The sequence below is a fragment of the Nannospalax galili genome, unplaced genomic scaffold (assembly GCF_000622305.1).
Source record: "Nannospalax galili isolate Female #2095 unplaced genomic scaffold, S.galili_v1.0 scaffold443, whole genome shotgun sequence".
NCBI lineage: Eukaryota > Metazoa > Chordata > Mammalia > Rodentia > Spalacidae > Nannospalax > Nannospalax galili.
The window spans coordinates 1,918,632-1,939,742 of record NW_008352479.1 but is presented as its reverse complement, the minus strand read 5'-3'; the positions used below and the strand labels follow the sequence as shown (position 1 = coordinate 1,939,742).

General features: G+C 42.4%; 1 protein-coding gene across 1 annotated transcript in view; it reads left to right on the top strand.

Moving 5' to 3' along the window:
• The window catches only part of Ulk4 (unc-51 like kinase 4), a 480,002-nt gene that overhangs the window by 275,707 nt on the left and 183,184 nt on the right, over positions 1–21,111 (top strand). The window lies entirely within an intron of this gene.

Sequence of the window (21,111 nt, the reverse complement as noted above, 5' to 3'; positions counted from 1 at the left end):
TCTGCCTCTGGCATTGCTGGGAAGGTCCGTTCAGTGGAGTAGAGTTGAAAGAGGGAAGGAGGGCAGATATGGCACCCGCTGCTACTCCTTTGCGGCCTCTCAGTCAGCACCTTTTAAAGATAGTCTTAATCAGACAAAATTCCAGCACAGATACAGGGAAGCGGGTAAGAAATCCCAACCCAACCTAAGGGACTTTTGGCAGCTGATGGCTGCTGGGAGGAGGAGAGACAGTGTCTTACAGGGATGGGACTCTTAATGGGATACAGATATGTGCGATTAGGAAATGAAAAAGAAATTTTAAAAGCTTTTACACTTGAAGAACTAGGTTCTGCGTCTGGTGCATTGTTATAAAAATCAAAGCTTGCCGTTCTGTCGTTCAGTTCATGGTCCTTTGTATTTTCAGCTTCTCATCTCTGCTCTTTTTCTTATAGACCAGATCGTAAGCTGCATAAGGAAACCTTAAAAAACATTGTTTATTGAGCCTGGAGATGTGGCTCAGCAGTTAAAGAGTACTCTTCCAGAGGACCAGAATTCTGTTCTCAGCATCCATAATGTGTGGCTCACAACTACTTATAACTCTAGTTCCAGGAGATCTGACACCCTCTTTTGACCTCCACTGATACCTGCACCTATCTGCGTCCCAGTGCGCACATGCACACACACACACACACACACACACACACACACACACACACATATAATATGTATGGTCTATGTGTGTATATATATATAATGTATAAGAATACATTATATATATAATGTATAAGGGTATACATTAAATTGGGCAGGGGACAGTGAGAGGAAGTGAAGAGAGGGGGAGGGGATCCAAATACCATCAAACTATATTGTATGAAATGGCAAAAATTTAAAAAAGTGAGTGGAACCAATTGTAACTGGTGCTTAGTTATGATCACCTTTTGTCCTTGATTCAACCCAAAACCTCATGTCAGTGCCTCCAAATATGGGCTTGTGATCACCTGAGCCCAGTATTTGTTCCTCTTCCCAATGCGGCCACACTGAATAAATTTTTCTGCAACTGAAAAATAAATATAGTTTTAATGAGATGTAATCAGCCTCATGCAGCTGATTACACCCATTTAAAGTGTGTAAGTCGGTGGTGTGGTGTGCAGTGTCTGGTCTGGAGCTCCATCAGAATGAAACCCTTCAGACCTTCATTTCTTCTAGATGTACTTTGAAGAGCCATGTGTGAGACATCACACATTACGCTGTTTTAAGACCACCAAGACATATAAAGTTTGATGCGTTGGTTTCTTTGACCAATTCTTATCCATTTTATTTAACTTTAAAAAAAAACTTTATTGAGAATTTCATACATGCATATAAGGGTTTTGATCAAATCCACGCCGGCTCCCTCCCCTCCAGGACCTCCCATGTCTCCCCGTCACTTTTTTTCTGACAGCTTCCTGTGCTCTTTTTTTTTTTTTTTTTTTTTTTTGTCTTTTTGAAACAAGGTCTCCCTGTAGCCACAGCTGGCCTGGATTTCCTATGGCGACCAGGCTGGCCTGGAACTCACAGAGATCCGCTTGCCTCTGCCTCCTGAGTGCTGGGACTAAAGGTGTGTGTGTGCCACCACACCTGGGTCTTTTTTTTTTTTTTAAATGGGGCATTTTGCTACTCTAACATTCCCCCCTCTAAAGAGGTAACCCTAAAATCTTTTAGGCATTAGATAAGAGCTCCCAAATACTTTTGACATTTTTGGCCTTTGGAACAGCGAATGTTGCTTAAAGGCCCAAGGACATTTTGACTTTTAGCCAAGAATTTGGCTACTTTTCTTTGGGATCTTTTTACCCTAACTGCCTAGCCAGTTCCTGCCTCCTATTCTTATCACACCATCCTCTGAAGGGGTTACCCCAATTGCTGATAGGGAATTGGGACTGGTTTCTTCCGTGCTGAACAGGGACACAGGATCTCACCCAGTTTTTTAGTGTTATCTTTGCAGTCTTAGGACCCAGCTGGGGTTGAATTTCACACACCCGTGTTTAGAACCTAAACATTTCACACAGTGGCCTCACTTTTCTATCTTTCATTTTGTCTGTTGTTTATTTTGAAGCATAGATAGCAGTTTGTTGAATCAGTGGTTTTCTGCATGTTTTTCTTTACGGCCTCATTGCATTAGCACAGGCTGTACATTGGAATTGCACTTCCCAACAGCCTCCCTCCCGGTGTTCAGTCAGGGTTCTTAGATACGCAAATGCTCGGAAACAACGAAGCCATTTTACCAGTTGTTGGAGCGTTTCTTCAATACAAAAGACCTTTAACAGGCTCCCTTTTTTCTGGATCATATTTTGAAACATGTCGAAAGAGCTAGGAACATGTAACAGGAAGTGAGTCTAAGAAGCTGTGGAAGATGGAAGATCTCATACATGGCCGTGCCTTCTGTGGGTGGCACAGAGAGTTGCTGAAAGACCTTTTTGATTTTTTAAGCTATGCACACACCCCCAGTCCATGAGTTCAGGAAGATCTTGAGATGTTCAGATGTGATTGAACCAAGGTAACAAGGTCTGGTGGCTGGAATACTTAAGTTTGAATCTGGAGTCTGCTGCTCAGTCAGTGAGATAGTCTGGGTCTTCATCTCTCTAGAGATAGTGGTGCCTCTTTCAAATGTTTGTTTTGAAAGTCAAATGATAATATATGTAAATGTTCCATGTATAATTACTGAAATTAGCATAAGTATTGAAAGATAAAAATAGCTGAGAAGACCCATCTCACATCTGACCACATAAACAGGGCCGGAGGAAGAGGGATGGGGAGCCCAAGCTAGCTAGGCATCTAAAGACAAAGGCAACGCCACCTCTCACTGAATTAACCTTTACCAACCCAAATCTCTTCCACTGAAGGATGCAGAGTCTGCAGAGAATTCTTGAAAGCCATTGTTATTAAGGGGGAAAATACCTCATTTTCAAAAGAGTAATTGAAAGATTCGGATTTACGGGATGATTCTGTTAATCAGTGATAATTGAAAAGGGGTAGGTTTAATCAGGGAGGGTCTGGGCCTCTGTTAGCAACTCTGAGGGAAGTGTGGTCAGGAGGCAGAAATCATGGACTCCTTGCTAATAACCTAAAAGACTGAACATCTGCACAGAAGACTCTGTTCTGTTGGCTAACCACAACATGTGGAGAAAATGAACCAAAAGTTCAGTGGACTAGCTCAGCAGACATCATTTTGGCATTCATTTAAGGAAGGATGTGTACCACTCCTGATGGTGACTGGTGCCTTCTACTTCATGGTCTCATCAGTTCCCAGGGTCTTGGAATCCTCTGCACTTGTCAGATGGAAGAGTAAAATAGTAGATAAGCATCCTTTTTCCTAATTATCTTAGCTGGAGGAAGAAATCTTTTCAAATCAGGTATCTGCAGAGAAACTAGTCTCTGGAATATGTAAAGAGTTTTTACAAGTAAATAACAGGAAAACAAATGATCCAGTTCAGAAATGAGTTAAAGGCCTAAACATTTCTCCAAAGAAGATGCACAAACAGCCAGTGAGCCCGAGAAACTCAGATTAAGCCATATTCATCCAATCCCCAGGGAAATACAAATTAAACCCAAACCATTCAATCCCTAGTGTCAAATATAAAAACAACCCCTGCTCCAAACCATAATGAAATATTATTTGTGCCTCATAAAACCTAAGGCCTGGGCTGTTCCCTGGTGGACCTTGCCTCGCATGCACAAGAACCTGGTTCCATTCCCAGCACCGGCGGGAAACAGGAGTTGAGAACAAAGACCCAAACTCATACATTAATAGTGTTGGTGCTGCATTGTCATTCACAAGCACCAAGAGGTAGAAACAACGTCTGCTCCAGATGAAAACACAAAGAAAATAAGCAGTATGTATACCCAGTCACAAGAAGGAGTCCAGTTCTGAGGTGTGTTACAGCATGGCTGAACCTTCTGAATGTTGTGGAGCACTCAATGTGGTGTGCATGCCTATAATTCCGGAAGTTTGGATGCAGAAGCAGGAACATTAGAAGTTATAGTCTAGCCTAAACTACATGCAAGACTTCTCTCCAAACAGACAAACAGAAAGTTATGTTAAATGAAAGAAGCCAAATAAATACAAATGGACAAATATTGCGTGACTCATGTAGTACAACATGCCGGGCAACAGTGAATTCATGGAAACCAAGTAGAATAGGGGTTAACAGAGGCTGAGGGAGAAACATGGTGGTTGTTAGGGGTTAGGATGAGTTCTGAAATAGGTGGGGTTGTCAGTGTGGCTCTGCAACTTTACACCACTGAAATATGCATTTACATTTGGTTAAAATGGTCAGATTTTACGTTATGTTTTACCACATTGGGAAAGAAAGCCAGGCAGAAATAACGTGTGTCTCCCATTTGCATTCTCTTGGTGAGGCCTAGGCACCGCTGTGGGAGGAGGTTGGCAGAGCAGCAAAGTCTGAGCACCACTTCCACAGTTTGGCAGGAAAATCAGGGGTATTTTGTGAATAGTCCATTGCCTGGGCTATAAAGACCAAATCTAAAGGTCTTTTTCAATACGTGTGTAACTCATATGGCAGCATATCTCTTTTAGAGGCAGACTCTGATGAGCCTGTGGTTTATCAGGCTGAAGTCAGGTAAAGGAGATAGTAATGTTCCTTTTTAGTAACTTAAAATTAATAAAATGGTGAAATGAATACAATGTTTCAGAGTGTTACCTTTATTTTCTATTTTTTTGGTGCATAGAACAATGGGTTTTATTATATTTTTTCTTTTTACATTTATTTATGTTTGTGTTCACATATATGTGTGGGTGTTATGTAGGTGTGGAGGTCAGAGGACAGCCTCTGGGACTCGATTGGTTCCTTTCTTCCACCATGTAGGTCCTGGGAAATGAACTGGCTTTACAGCAAGCACATTTGCCTGCTGAGCCATCCCACAGCCTTCAATATGGCATTTTTGCATGTGAATATCACTGTCTTTTGTTCAAGATGCTGTTTCATCAGTGTGTGTTGTGTAGGCTTATGGGGCCATTTACTGACTCCTATTCTCTGCACGTTCTCCTGGGGGCTCCGCAATCAACTCCTCTGAAGGGAAAACATCCTAGTGCCCCAACTGTGGGGTGTCAGTTGACTCCTTTGTAAGAAGGAGAATGTGGAGCTTAGGTGTGGATGAGCATTTTAGGAGAAACATTTCTGGGGACACTAGCCACTGCTTGTCATCCAGCTTTCATGGTGGGTGGTTCCTGAGAGGAGTGGTGGACAGTGCTAGAATTTTCGGCTAGTGGGATAGATGACTTACAGAGCCCACAGGGTATCTACAGGCATGTGTCTACCTGTGCTGTGGGACAGGGAATGTGGTCAGACCCAAGTGGCTCCAGAAGTCAGGGCTCCAGGTGTTTTGTTAGGGCTTGGCTTTTGTTGGTGGTGTTTGTTTTTACCCCATCCCTTGGTATCTGCAGGGCATGAATGGGCTCCAGGCCCCCTTGCGGGTCCCCAAATCCACAGAAGCTCAGGTCCCTTCAATAAAATGGAACTCTCTGCATGCAACTTACATCCTCTTGGAGATTTTTCAGTCCTCTGGAGGCTCCCTTGACACATGCAAATGCCACAGGACTTGGTCTCAGGAACTTGAGTTCTACTGAAAGCCTCAGGACACCACACCTGCTGCTCAACAGGCTGGGGATGTCCAGGTCATGTGCTGCAGCGGGACACCAGCCTGAAAGGGAAATGGTGCCTGGAGAGATTGCAGCGGGAGTGAGAGGTTGGCCGTGGGCCTCCAGAGCCCCTGAACTGTGAGTTGCTGATTCCTGCTTGTATTATTGAACATCCCTGCAGTCTCAGAGATGAAACTGCAGAGGAGAAGTTAATGTAACAAAAGCAAGCTATTAAGATGCAGATTGTTTTCTGCATAAGTGCTTTCCCTGTGTGCTGAAGCACACATTCTCTCACGTTCACTTTTATTCCCTTCTGTCAGACTGCTGACACTCGGGAGCTAAAGACGGAAATGCAGAAGCAAGCAGGTTAGACCCCTGCAAAGAAAGCAGCTAGCATCTGGCTCTCCCCTGCTTTCTTTGGTGGAATCAGCACTGCAGTGTCTCTGGTGCCTTCTCTTTTTCTATCCTTGGAATTAGAGGGGTGAAAAAAATTTCATGCAGGCGGCAGACGGTGGTTAACACAGCTCATTGCTGTGGTATTCAGCAAGCAGCAGGGCATTAGAGCAAGGACAGTTATTAATGGGATTAAAACAGTAATAAAACTTTGTAGTGGAGTTTAGTAACTCCTTCACAGATCAAGGAACAGAGCTAATCGACACCCTTCATGGGTGAAGTGTGCTGTTTGTCTTGGGGTCCGCAGCTCTGACTTTTAGTCAAATATCAAGAGATCACTTAGAATTCAAATTTCTTCATGTGTGTTTTATTGTTAAAGCCCGTGGAATTGCAAACACTTTCAAGGTGAGTCCCCAAAGAGCAATGGTATAGATGGACATTTTTAATAGAGTTAGATACAGGCTCTTCCCACCTGCGGGTTTATGAACCAGTAGTTAAGAAGCAATGCGTTCTTGTCTGTCCACGCAGCAAACTTTGAGTTCAGTTTTATTCCCAAGGTATATCTCAGTTACTACCCATAAATAGCTGAATAAATCATAGGCCATTTACTTCCCGTCCCATGAATAGTTTCTATCATAACTGAGTATATCTGGATATTATGGTGTATCTCCCCCTCCTTCCTGATAGTCCCCATTCTTTCTTTGTATCATGCCTGAAAGATTCCCTTTCTTTTCATATTTTTATTTTTAAAAACAAAATTTAAATTTATTACTATTATTATTCATTATTATTATCATTATTAATGTGTATTTAAGTGTACCATGTGCCTGCAGTGCCAGAAGAGGGCATCAGATCCTGAAACTGGAGTTGCAGGAGGTACAGGCAGTTGTTAGTCGCCATGTGAGTGCTGAGACCTGATCCCTGGTCTCCTGCAAGAGCAGTCAGTGCTCTTAACCGTTGAACCATCTCTCCAGCCTCCTTTCTTTAAAGATTTATTTTTATTATGTGTATATGTGTGTTTCTGTGTATATGCACATGAATGAAGGTGCTCATGGAGGTCAGGAGAGCGTTTTGGATCCCCTAGAGCCCGAGTTATAGGCAGTTTTAAGCTGCCTGACTTATTTGCTGGGAATCAAACTCGGGTCCTTTGCAAGAACAGTGTACACTCTTAACTACTTATCCATCTCTCCAGTTCCAAGTTTCCCTTAATTATTGCAAAGAGTTGTTCTGACTTGGATTTTGTTTCCTTCACTTGGTGAATGGTTTTATTGAACAAATCATTTTAAAAAATCTATCTGTGTGATGTGTATATGTCTGTGTGTGTTACATGTGCATTTATGTGTATATGCATACATACAGATCAGAGGACAACCCTGGGTGTTGGTCCTCACTGCTCCCTTGTTTGAGACAGTGTGTCTTGTTTGCCTCTGGTACCAGGATAGCTGGCCATGAGCTTCTGGAGGGTCTCTGGTCTGTGCCTCCCATCTCACGGAGAGACCACTTGGATTACAGACATGTGCTACTATGTCTAGCTTTTGTGTGGGTTCTGGGGATCCACACTCAGTTCCTCACACCTGTATGCCAAGTACTATACCCTCTGAGCCATCTCCCCAGGCCTTCACAGAGTGTTTTGAATCATAGAAAGTTTAGAATCAGAGTATTCTTAAAAAAAATGTTTCTCAACCCTTCATTTTTCAGATGACTAAGTGTGGAATAAGGAAGAGCAGACACGTGCTCAGGACCCTTCTCCCAGCGGGAAAGGGACTGAGGCGGCCAGAGATGCAGAGGGCCTGACCCCACCCCTGTCCTCCTTGTGCTGTCCTCAAGGGCCAGTACTGAGCCAAGGCACCGCTGGGCGTCCTGCCTTGCTCTCATTTGGCACTGGGCTTTTGCCTTAGTTTGTGTTCATTTGTGAATGGAGGAGACCCTGCCTTTTTAAGGCTGGCACTGGTAGTGACTAGGGTCCCTCTTTCATAGACACCACTTATCTTCTCTCTTGGAATGCTTGGTGATGAATGACATGCTTTTTTTTGGACATGTTTCTTAGACTGGTTTAATTATTCTGCACTGTATTCATGAATCATAATGTCACCTTGTAAACCATAAATATATGCAACTATAATTTTTTAATTTATAAGTAAGAACAAGTTGTAAGGGAGAAAAGTAAAAGATTGCTTCTTGTCAACTAGGGCAAGTTCCTTGAATTTAACAACTAACTTTTAATTCTCTATTCCCATGCAACTTAGCAGAACACATTCACCCAGTAGGTGCTCTGCAAATAATTATGTTTAGCTCTTGCTAAAGATGGATCTTAAATATCCCCCAAAGGCCCATGTATTGATCCCATTTGGGCCTGTTGGGACATGGTGGAGACTTGAAGCAGCAGGACCTAGTGGGAGGTTTCAAGTCATGCGGGATGGTGCTCTCAAAGGGGATCATGGGGATCCAGTCTGTTCTTTCTCTCTTTTGCCTCTTAGAAAGGAGGTAAGTAACTTGACTGGACCCCATGCTCCCTGTCACAATGTGCTGCCAAAACAACGCAGTCAATTGGTGATGGACGTCCAAACCTGGGGGCTAAAATGAGTTTCTCCTCTTGACAAGTCCACTATTGTGGGCATTTGTTAGAGTAATGGAAAGCTGATGAGTTGATGAATGCCACTCCACAGTGTTTAAAAAAAATTGTAGTATCTGCAATAAACAATTTTAAATGAGCTTAAAACAATTCCACTTAAAATGGCATAAAAAATCATGAGATGGTTAAGAATATATATAATAGGAAGAATAAAACTCATACTCGGGGCTGAAGAGCTGACTCAGCAGTTAAGAGCACCTACTGCTCTTATAGAAGACCCAAATTCAGTTCCAAGCACCAACATCACATGGCTCACAACTACTTAAAAAAAAATAATTTATTGAGAATTTCATAATGCATATAAGGTGTTTTAATCAGATCCATGCCCACTTCCTCCCCTCCAACTCCTCCCATATCTTCCCATCACTTTTTTCCGACAACTTCATGTACTCTTTCTTCTTCATTGATTTATTATTTTTAATGGGGCTTTTGTCTACTCTAACATTTCCCCCTCTGAAGAGGTAACCCTAAAATCTTTTAAGGATTAGATAAAAGTTCCCAGATATTTTCAATATTTTTGGCCTTGGAATGGAGTATGTTGTTAAGAGGCCCAAGGACATTGTGAGTTTTAGCCAAGAAACTGGCTACTTTTCTTTGGGGTCTTTCTACCCTAACTGCCTAGTAGTGACTAGGGTCCTTCTTTCATAGACACAGCTTATCTTCTCTCTTGGAATGCTTGTCAATGAATAACATGCTTTTTTTTTTATTAAAAAAAAGAAAAAGATGCCTGAGCAGCTTATAGAAATCCTTTCTATGCTGAGAATAAAGTCCTGCTAACCCAGTTTGTGAAGTTCCTGAGAGAGCCGCGTCAGTGTTGAGGATTCTGCAGACTGCTCAGCCGAATAGGGCCTCATGCCGGCAGAAAGGTGGATTGTTTGCAGATGAGTGCGTTTTGTCTGTCTCCCATGTGTTGTTTGAACACGTGGTCCCCAACTGGTGGTGCTGTTTGGAAGTCGTGGAACCTTTAGGAGGTGGAGATTTGCTGGAGGGAGTACATCACTTGGGGGTGGGCTTTGGAGTGGTGTAGCCTGGCCCCACTTCCTGTTCTTGCTTTCTGCTTCCTCTTTGTGAATGATCTCTCTGCTTCCTGACTGACTGGCAGGCCTCAGGCTCCTGCTGCCATGTCTTCCCCACCGTGATGGACTGTGTCCCCTCTGGAACTGTAAAGCCAAAGTAAGCCCTTTTCTCCTTTAAGTTGCTTTTTTGTCAGGGAATTCTATCACAGCAACTGAAAAGTAACTAATTCCCAGATTGAGAGCCAAAATTGCCTTCAGTTACACTTCAGTCCCTTTAATAGGAAATTAGGTACTTTTCTCCTTGTAGCTAAATACCTGACAACAGCAACATAAAGGTTTATTTTTGTTCACAGTCTGAGAATGCAGTCCATTAGCAGGAAGACACCATGGTAGGGATGTGAGTTTAGCTGGTCCCATTTGTCAGCATATGATGTATTCTAAGCATATCCACTGCCACTCTTCCCCCAAACTCCTCTCAGATCCATTTCACTACCCCCACCCTCTCCCATCTTCAAGTCCTCTTTATTTTTTCATTTTTAAATAACCCACTGAGTCCAGTTGGTGCTGCCCATGTACTCATGGCTGTGGGGCCATACACTGGAACATGGTCAACCTACCAATGACCATACCCTTAAAGAAAACCAAATCTCTCTTCCCTGGGGGCTATCAACTGTTGATTACTCCTAAGCTAGGGTCAGGGACTCACGATTCCCTCCCCCTCCGTGATGAATCCTGACTGACTTGATCTTGTGCAGATTGTGCAAGCAGCCACAGCTGCCTTGAGTTTCTGAGTGCAGTGGTCCTGACATGTCTAGAAGACACAGATTTAATTTTGTAGCCCATATTCATTTTCTATTCATTTGTTGCATTTCTTATTTTTAAGGTGAACGTTAATCCATTACCATCATGTCAGAGTAATTTCTTACAATAAAAAGATTCTTTTTTTGTAAGTTTGGTAAACTCAAAGCAAAAAAATGAAATGTGGGGCTGGAAAGACATGTCAGTGGTTAAGAGCACTTGCTGCTTTAGCAGAGGATTTGAGTTTGGTTCCCAGCTCCTACATTGGCAGCTTACAACTTCCTGTAACTCCAGCTCCAGGGAATCTGATGCCCTCTTCTGGCCTTCTTGGGTACCAGGCACTTATGTCTGTGTACATAGCACTCAAAACACATAAAATAACAACAGGTACAGCAGAAATAATAAACGGGTTCAGAACACACTAGCAGAGAAAATCATCCCCAAAGGAAGCATGTGAGAGTGAATAAGAAAATGAGCAATGAAACAGAAGTAGCTCAGACCTAACAAAACCCAACTACATACTTCTTTCCAGAAACTCACGTTGCCTTCAGGAACATGTGCACACTGAAAGAGGAGGCATGAAAAGATAGACTCCAGAACAAAGCATAAATAGCCAGACCTGTATCAGAGAAAATGAATTTAAAATATTTCATTTAATGTGTATGAGTGTATTGTCTGCGTGTATGTAAGTGTACCTGTGTCGTGCAATGCCCATGGAGTTCAGAAGAGGGCATCGGATCTCCTGGAACTGGGGTTAGAGAGGGTTTGATTCCCAGCTACCATATAGGTACTGGGAATCAAACCCTGGTCCTCTGCAAGAGCAGCTGGTGCTCTTAACCCCTGAGCCATTTCTCCAGTCCCAAGAAAACAAATTTTAAATCAAAGGAGTAAAAATAGGTGAAGAATGCCATTATGCCATCATAAAATGGGAAATTCTGCAATAGGAAACAATTTTAAATATATACGCAGTCAATATCAGAACACTTACATAATAAGGTAAGTATCAGTAAACCTAAGGGGTAGGTGCCTCCCCTGCAATAACAGTATAGGATTTTAATCTCCCACTTTTAGCAATGGATGGATCATCAAGACAGATTCAAGATGGAAAAAACAGCCAAATGGACCCAACGGATGCCCACAGAATACCCTGGCCCACAGCCACAAGGCTCATCTTATTCCCAGCCACACAGAGCTTGTTCTCTAGAATAAACTGGATGGAACGACACTAAAGAACAACAAGGAAATTTTTAAAAATTAAAATCACACGCATATCACTCTGGTCACATGCACTTGTTCCCCCATAAGGCCTTTGTAACAGGAATGGGTGGTGCCTCAGCCTCCATGATGGCTGCCCGTACAGATGCGTTCATGGATTCCTTGGTCATTTGATTTTTTCCCTTTAGTGTTTTTGTTCCTGAGGTGTTCTGCGTGTTAACTCCATCAGATGAACCGTCAGCAGGTACTTCCTCCCATTCTGTGTATGGTCTCTTCTTCTTGTCTTCTGCTGCACAGCAACTTTTAGTTTGCTATAGTCCCATTCATCAGTTTCTGCTTCTGTTCCCTGTGCTTTGGGGTCCTTTCCAGAAAGCTGTTGCCTGAACCAATCTTCTCTATGTTTATTTTGTATCCTGCCAGTGTACTGATTTATTGATTTTAATACCTTTGGTAGAATGTTCAGGTTTTCCCATGTATAAATGAAAATAACTTCATGTTATTTTCTTCTTGTAATGTCATAATTTCAGTTTCATATTTAGGTCTTTGGTCCATTTTGAGTTGATTTTTCTTTATACAGACTAAGTGATACAGCTTGTCCAGTTGCAGTCCTTTGTAGGCTGATGTCTAGTTTTCCCAGCACCAGTTGGTGAAGAAGCTGTGCACCTTTTCCAGGAGTCAGCTGGCTGCAGGTATGAGGGTGTGTTTCTGGGATCTCTTTTCTGAGCCACTGATGTCTCTTTCTGTTTGGTTCTTCTAACTCTGTGTTATGTCTTGACACTAGGTGTTGTGATGACCCTGGCTTTGTTTTTCTCTCTCCAGATTGCTGTGGCCTGTTAATGTCCTCTATGCACCTATGAGTTTTAAATTTTATTTTCTAATTTTGTGAAGAAGGTCACTGGTATTTTGGTCATGATTCCATATGAATCTGTAGATCGCTGTGGGTAGTATGGGCATTTTAACAATGTTAGTTCTCCCTATCCCAGAATGTGAACAGTCTTTGCATTTTCTGTGTCTTCAGTATCTTTTTTTGGTGTTCTGTAGTTTTTGAACTTTATTTATTTTATGTGTATGAGTATGTTGCCTGCATGTGTATAAGTGCACCCATGTCATGCAGTACCCATAGAGGCCAGAGAGGTAGATTCTTTGGAACTAGAGTTACTGGCAGTTGTTAGCTGCCATGTGGGTCTTTGAACACAGGTTCCCTGCAAGAGCAGCCAGTGCTCTTAACTGCTGAGCCATCTCTCCAGCCCCCAGTTCTGTGATTTTTGTTGTAGAGGTCTTCCACTTCCTTAGTTAGGATTATTCCTAGCGTTTTTATTTTTGCTTTCATGACTTCTTTCTCAACACTTTCATTACTGTGTAGGAAGACTTTCTGGCTTTGCAGATTTATTTTCTACCCTGCTGTTACATTGAATTTATTGATTGTATTGCTTTTAGTGGAAGGTATAGGTTTTTCCAAGTATAGAATAAGATCATCTGCAAACAGGGATAATTTTACTTCTTTACATTTATTGCATGTTTTATTTAATTTCTTTTTCTTGTCTATTTGCTCTGGCCACAACTTCTAGTGCCATATTATGACTTGTGAAACCTGCCCCCCTTGTCTTGTTCCTGGTCTTACAGGAGCTCCTCAGCTTTTCAGTGTGTGGGGCAGTGCTGCCTGTGCCTTTCTCATGTGCTCTCTTTATTGTGTTGTACTGTGTCATTCTGCACCTGGTTTGTTCAAGGCTCTTCAAAATGGTTTTTCTGGATCTCATGATTTTACCTTCCCTTCTACTGTGGTGCTGTTCATTTTTCAATGCTGGAGGTTGAACCCAGGGCTTTCCCATGATAAACAAGTGCTCTACCGCTGAGTGACATCCTCAGTCTGGGTGACATTCATTGACTGCCACTATCCTTGCATCTTTGGAATTAATCTGTTTTCATCATGATGTATGACATCTTTTTAAAAAAATACTTACTTTTAATTATGTATGTGTGTGTGCCATATGTGTACAGTGCCCACACAGGCCAGAAGAGGGCACCAGATTCCCTGGATCTAGAGTTACAGATGGTTGTGAGCCACCAGACATGGGTGCTGGGAACTAAACTTGGGTCCAGAGTAAGAGTAGCCAGTGCTCTTAACAGCTGTGAAATCTGTCCAACCCTCTGATCTTTGCTCAGTGTTGGACCTAACTTTCAAACATCTTGTAGAGAACTTTTGCATCTGTATTTATCAGGGTATTGGCCTGTAGTTTTCTTTTTTCATTGTGTCTTTGTCAGGTTTTGATAAAAATATGTTTGCCTCATAGAATGGTTTGAGGAGGGTGTGTTCTTTTTGATTACCTGTTTTTATTGATAGTTAATATTGGGACATAAGTGGCCACATGAACATATGTGGTTCCTTACCCTTAGGATGGATACACACGCACGCACACACACACGCGCGCACACGCATGCACGCATGCATGCACATACTCAATGTGTCTATGATTAAAAGCCAATGTTAGTGCTTTAAAAAAGAATTTAATTTAATTTAATTTGTGTCTCTCTATGTTCCAGGCCAAAAGAGAGCATGGAATTCCCTAGGGCTAGAGTTACAGAGGATAGTGAGCTGTCTGAGGTGGATGCTGAGAACCAGACTCAGATCTTCTGCAGGAGCCTCAAGTGCTCTTAATCGCTGAGCCATCTCTCCAGCCCAATGCTAGTGCATTTTAAATTATAGCTTTTGGATAGATTGAAAATTATCTAGACATGAACTATTATCTCTAAATATATGTTTACAGTTTACATTTCTAGACTTAAGTATAACTATATCATGTGACTGTATTCAGATACGGGGCAGAGTTAAAGTGAGCATATTCTGTAATGAGATTATGAAAATGGTTTCCCTCTGAGAGAAGTCATGCATGAGAAAACAGATGATTGTTACTCCTATAGGTCCTAGAGATGTAGGGTGGGATTTGGTAATGTTTTTTCTTTCTTTGCAGCTTGTCAGATCTAATCAGTAGGTAATCAGACTTTGATGGGAAATGAAATCCAAAGTTATGTTTTATACTTTGCTATTAACATGCATCAGTTTGAAGGACCAAGGCATTTTAGTGTCCAGAAAAAGAGAAAGAACTTTTAGTTCTATTTGCTTAGTCATTCATGTATTTGTTTAAGTAATTGTTGAGAACTGACTCATTTCAGTCACTGTTCTAGGCACTGATCACAACTGGATAAAACAAGGACCCCATTCTTAGCAGTATGTATCCTCTAGATGAGAGACAGTGAGTGACCTGTGTGGTAAGAATGTCACATGGTGGGTGGCATGAGAGAACAGGTTCCTGGGGAAGCCTCTTTTCATGACCATGTTTGAGCATAAACATGGAATAAAGGAAGGAGAGTAGGAGAATGAGAGGGAAGGAAGGAGGGGGAGGGAGGGAGAAGAGAGGGTGGGCTGTCCATGCCAGTCTATAGGTGATAAGCATTGCCTATCCAACTGAGTACCCCAATATAATTCAAAATAAAATGACCCCCAAATAAAAATAAACACCTCTCTATTTCTGTGAGGGGCGGGGTTTTGTTGTGTTGTGTTTTGTTTTCATGTATTAGGAGTCAGCCATAATTTTTTTTCCTATTACTGAAATCAAAACACTGACTCTTTCCAAGGTCTTTGCTTACTTTTAAAATCTATTTTCATTTCTTAGTAACATTCAGACTTCAGCCCACACAGACAGTATTGTTCTGCAGAATTTCAGAATGTTGAAATGTCAGATAATAATTGCCAGGTTCCCTCTTCCCCCTCCCCCTACTTGTCCTTTTCCTCTCCTCCCTTCTTCCTGCCTCCTCTTTGTTTTTCTCCTTCCTCCTCTTCCTCCCCTTCCTCCTCCCCGTTCTTTTCCTCTTCCTTCTCCTCCTCCTTTCCTCTTCCTCCTTCCCTCCTCCTTCTCTTCCCCTTCTCTTCCCTGTCATCCTCCTCTTCCTCCCCTGCCTCCTCCCCTTCTTTTCCTCTTCTTCCTCCTCCTCAACATACACACACACACACACACACACACACACACACACAGATACAAGAAGTCACCCAGGTGACCCCTAAAAGCAAGCATGCGCGTTGTATAGATTGTTCTAAGTTAAACATAATCTGAGAAGAGACATCAGCATTTCTAGTATTTTTTTCAAGCAGTTCAGAATTTAGTATTTTGTTGTCAACAGCATTGTTTGAAGATAGTGCACTCCAACTCCAAACACCCTGACCCTCAGCATGCCAAGTCTCAGGAGGAAGTGATCTGCACATCAGTTATTTCAAATTCATGAGAATGAGCTGCACTTTCTGAGACATGCTCGTGTGACTTGTTCTCATGGTCCTTGCTCCTCGCTTCTATTATCCATGTGTACTCAAACAGTAGATGTGCAGTCAATGTTTCCTTCATGACATTTTTTTAACTTAAAAAAAACTTTATTGAGAATTTCATACATGCACATAAGGTGTTTTGATCAAATCCACGCCCACTGTCTCCCCTCCAACACCTCCCATATTTCCCCATCACTTTTTTTCTGACAACTTCGTGCTTTCATTCTAGCTTTCTTTTGGCTTTTTGCTACTCTAACATTACCCCTCTGAAGAGGTAACCCTAAAATCTTTTATGATAGGAATTGGCTAGGCAGTTAGGGTTAAAAAAGACTCCTTCATGACTTTTAATGAAAAAAAAAATTACTCAGAACTGTTCTTACAAAGATTACCTTATGTAACCTTTCTTAATAAAGGAATTACTGGGTTTGGGGTCTGGGCCTCAGTTTCATCTGGGAACCCCAGCCTCCTGCTGTGATCCAAACTTCAATTAGACTCCAAGACTTCAATATGTAAGATCTGTCTGGGTCCTTATCATTTTCAGCATTTCTCAGTATCCTGACCTAAGCAGATGATGTCTAAAACACTTAGCTACCCTCCAGGAACTCCTTTCCCTCAGATAATGGTAGAGAGGATATGACCTGCAGAGTGCCTAACTTCTGAGGGTGGTGGGAGGACTGCTTGAAGCTGGTGTGGGCTCTGCTGGTGGACAGCAGTGTCCTCTTCTGCTGGTCCCAGGTCTGCTTTTGGTCACAGTGTGGCAGAGCTGGTGTCGTGCCTGTTTGCAGACTGTTGACTTAGGCAGCTGGTTGGCAGTTCACCATTGATCCTGTGGCACTGGTGTTGCTAGTTGTGCCACGATGCTTCACTGACAGCCCAGTGGATCACCAGGGCTGTCACCAAAACTTAAGTGTAGTTCTGCTCCGTGCATAATTTTAAGTTAGTCCTCTGTTATGAATGATTTGTCTGAGGACAGCTGCTCTGGTGGTGTCCTCTTTGTCAGCCAACTTCCAGGGCCTTCTTTGAGCTTCTCCAGCTCTGGAAGCACCCATCTAAACTACATATTTTTTTGAAGATTTCACTTGTTTTTGTTTGTTTGTTTGTTTTTTGTCTTTTTGAAGCAGGGTCTCCCTGTAGCCCCAGCTGTCCTGGAACTAACTATATAGACCATGCTGGCCTTGAACTCATGGAGATCCATCTGCCTCTGCCTCCCAAGTGCTGGGACTACAGGCGTGCGCCACCATGCCCGGCTCTTCACTTGTATTTTTAATTATGTGTATATGTGTGTCTGTGTGTGTCTTTGTGTGTGAGAATCTGTGTATGTGTATGTGCATGTGTCCATGGAGTCCAGAAGAGGGTGTCAGATCCCTGGCAACTGGAGTTACATCCTGTTGTGAGCCACCCAGTGTGGGTCCTAGGAATCAAACTCAGGTCCCTGGAAGAGCAGAACATGCTCTTAACTGCCAAGTCATCTCTTCAGCCCCATATAAGTTTTTCTTAATACAAGTGTTGATAATTTTTCTTATGTCAAAGGGCAATGAGTCTCCACAGCTTTGAGAGGAGGCAGTATGTGTTTAATGAGGTCTGAGATAACTTGCAGATAGTAGGGCAGTAATAAAGTACACTGATTTTGAACTTCCATCATAATCAAGGCAGAATGTGTCTGTCCCTCCCATTTTCTTGTGTGGATTAGAGGTATACAGCATATCAGGGTATGGACGGTGTGAACACTGGGCTGAACTCACACCCAGCCAGGTAAATGCTGGCTTTCTGCTCTGGGTCTCTTAGTGGTGGAGGACAGTGTACCCTAGCGATGGTGATTGTGTCTGTGCTGTCCCTGTGGCACATAGAGGCTTGGGAACAGAGAGAACTAGTGATGCAGGCAGTTGACACAGGTGGTGATGCACATCAGAGCTGGAGTATCCAGGTCATTTCAGCAACTTTGGAGACTGGCAAACACGAGGCTGAGAGGGAAAAGATGCTACCAAGTTTCAAGTCATGGTGATAGGAAACCTCATCATCATCATGCATCTGGCCTCTTCCTATAGAAGTACATTTTAGTCCTGTCCTTTGAGTCAAGCTGATAAGCTGGGAAACAAAGAAGCTAATATGTGAAATTAATCTCAGATACACTCTGTCTAATAATACCAATGCTCCATGCTGCATACTGTATAATATTCAGAGTTCAGTGGCCAGACTTTGGTCACCCTAAATTGGTGGGAGATGACATCTGAGGGATAGTTTTTCTGGACTAGGATGAACAGTTCACTGGCTCTTCTAAGAGATGATGCTCACCTCAGAACACAGCAGCAGAGAAGATCCATTTCCTATGCAGGAAAGTGTGAAGTTGCTGATTGGGTTTCAGGAGAGGAAGTTAGGGAAGAAGCATTTCTTTCTAGCAGGGTCAGTAGGAGACAAGATGGTACCAGGAGTGGGGATCACATTGCTCTTTGACCTACTGAACTGTTGGCAGGACTTGGTTCCATGATCAGAGAAGACCTACTTAGTGACCATGAGGCACCAAGCCAGGCGTATATCAGGTCATACCCTAGGTCCTCACTGTCCTCCTGAATCCCACCCATTTTCAGAAGCCTCCATCACTACTCCTCCGCTTTCAATGAAAGATGGTTTTCCCAGCCAGCTAGTGGTGACCAGAGAGCCCAGCAAAGCAGTGAGACATGAACTGAGGTGGAGAGGAGCCTCCTGGTGGAGGGTTTGTTAGCAAAGTATCTTCTGACAATTCCAGCCATGAATTGAATAGTGTAAAAGATAAAAAGGAGGGGCTGCAGAGAGGGCTCAGCTACTCCTCCGCTTTCAATGAAAGATGGTTTTCCCAGCCAGCTAGTGGTGACCAGAGAGCCCAGCAAAGCAGTGAGACATGAACTGAGGTGGAGAGGAGCCTCCTGGTGGAGGGTTTGTTAGCAAAGTATCTTCTGACAATTCCAGCCATGAATTGAATAGTGTAAAAGATAAAAAGGAGGGGCTGCAGAGAGGGCTCAGGGCTGTTCTTGCAGAAGACCCGGGTTCAAATCCCAGCACTCACATGGCAGCTACAACTGTCCGATACTCCAGTTCCAGGGGATCCGACAGCCTCTTCTGTCCTCTGTGGGCATTGCATGACATGGGTGCACTTATCTACACGCAGGCAATACATACATACACATAAAATAAAAATAATAAATAAAATATATTTTTTAAAAATAATAAAATATTATATAGAGATTAGAAATGCATGTGAAAACGTCTCAATGTCAATTGCTTTGGAATGAATTCTTCTGTATGAAAAAAAAAAATAACCACATTATTAGAAGAAGCATTTCATTACAGCTTTAACATATTCAGTAATATACTCCAGAACAAGGATACATCTCTTTCAAACGTGGTGTAAATTTTTAGTTAACAGTTGAATTAATACAGTCATACAATATTGAACTCACTATAACCCCTGTAAGATATAAAATTAAATGAGTTTTTACTCTTTAAAGAAGATCTCCATTTCATTTTAAAATATGCTGTTTCCTACATTTTTAATGCTACTAACGCTTAGATGTTTGCATATGTGTCTTTAATCTCTGTGTAGGATCTGATTGTTACTAGTCAGTCGGTTACACTCGGATCCTTATTACCTGAGTATGGATATAAAGTCATCAGGTAGATTTCACTGGTAATGTTTATCACCTCTGCTGTTTAACATAAACTAAATTTTTATGCTTCTTCCTTAAATATGTCTTTTTTTTTTTAAATTTGTTGGGGTTTTTTTTGTGTGTGTGTGTGTATATCACACAGAACATCCCAAACCATCTTATTCGACCATAGACCCACTTCCCTGATGGCACCCTCCCATAGCCTCCCCCCTCCCACACACTGGAGCCCATATACTCTGTCATCCCTGTTACTGTCCACTGTATTGTCAGCACCCCCAGGCATTCCCCAGTGCTTGTCTGTCTGCTGAATCAAGTCAGCCTATCTAGAGATCCTTGTTTTAGGAAGATCAGCTGTTCCTCATTGGGCAGCAATCAGTTGTCAATATTCTTTTAGATAAGATTGGGGTTTGCTGTTCATTTTCCCAGTTCTATGCTGGGTTACTGTCTGGGAGTCTCTTGGGCCACTCTGGCCAACAACTCAAAGGAAGGTATCTCCTATCTGGCATTGTTCCTTGTTATGTAGCTTTTGCTATACATATGGACTCTTAAAAAATTGTATTGACCCCATTAATCTTTGGTTATACTTTCCTTTGGGGTGTTTAAGACCTTACAATTGGTCCAGATTAACCAATTTATTTTTACTCTTAAGGTTGTTTGAGGATCTGTTCTCCAGGGGTCACATGGGCTTGGGAGGAGCCCCTGGCTCCTTTCTTTTACCAGTTCTGCCTATATGAAGATAAGTCAATAGTTCTGCTCAATCATGGTTGGCTTCGCTTGGAAGCATGGAAGAAATGATTCTTCTGTGTTGACCCTCCTCTTTGTAGACTGGAAACTGGTTTGAGTCCATCTGGTGGGGTCTCCTCTGCCTCCTTGATCAAGAGGACAGGTGACTTACCACCATTACAGGACATTTTGAGAGATGCTTATAGTCCCCTGGAACTAGTTGACCTAGGAGGGCAAGGAGCAAAAACTGTCCTTTATGTCCCTCTGACCATATTATTATAGGCCTCAAAGTATGTCTGTTAAACATTCAAGAAGGTTAGTTCCACCAGTCTGGTATTTTTAATTACTGTGTGCCATGTAGGTAAATCTTGGGCAAAGACCAATTTTCTCAGATAAACTTTACTTAGACATATATTTCTTGATCTGGTATGTATAATTTGTCAGTAGGTTGTTGAACTAATATGGTTCCCTCTGTTTTTTAAAACTAGCTAGGCATTATTTATCTCTCTCACTGTCTAACCCCTCCATCATAGTTTCCCCAAGGTTTTCCCACTTAAGGTGCCCCCATTTCCCTCCTTTCTCCCTTAATAATATCCTTCTCCTATGGGTCCTACCTCTCTTGAGCTCATTCTTTCCCTTTATCCCCTAGGTACTGTGTATACCCTTCCCTCCCCCCTCCCTTAGACTAACCCAATTTTTATCCATATTGGACACCAATAGCCCAGGAAACAAGGGCAAGAATTAACATGTGGGACCTCATCAAA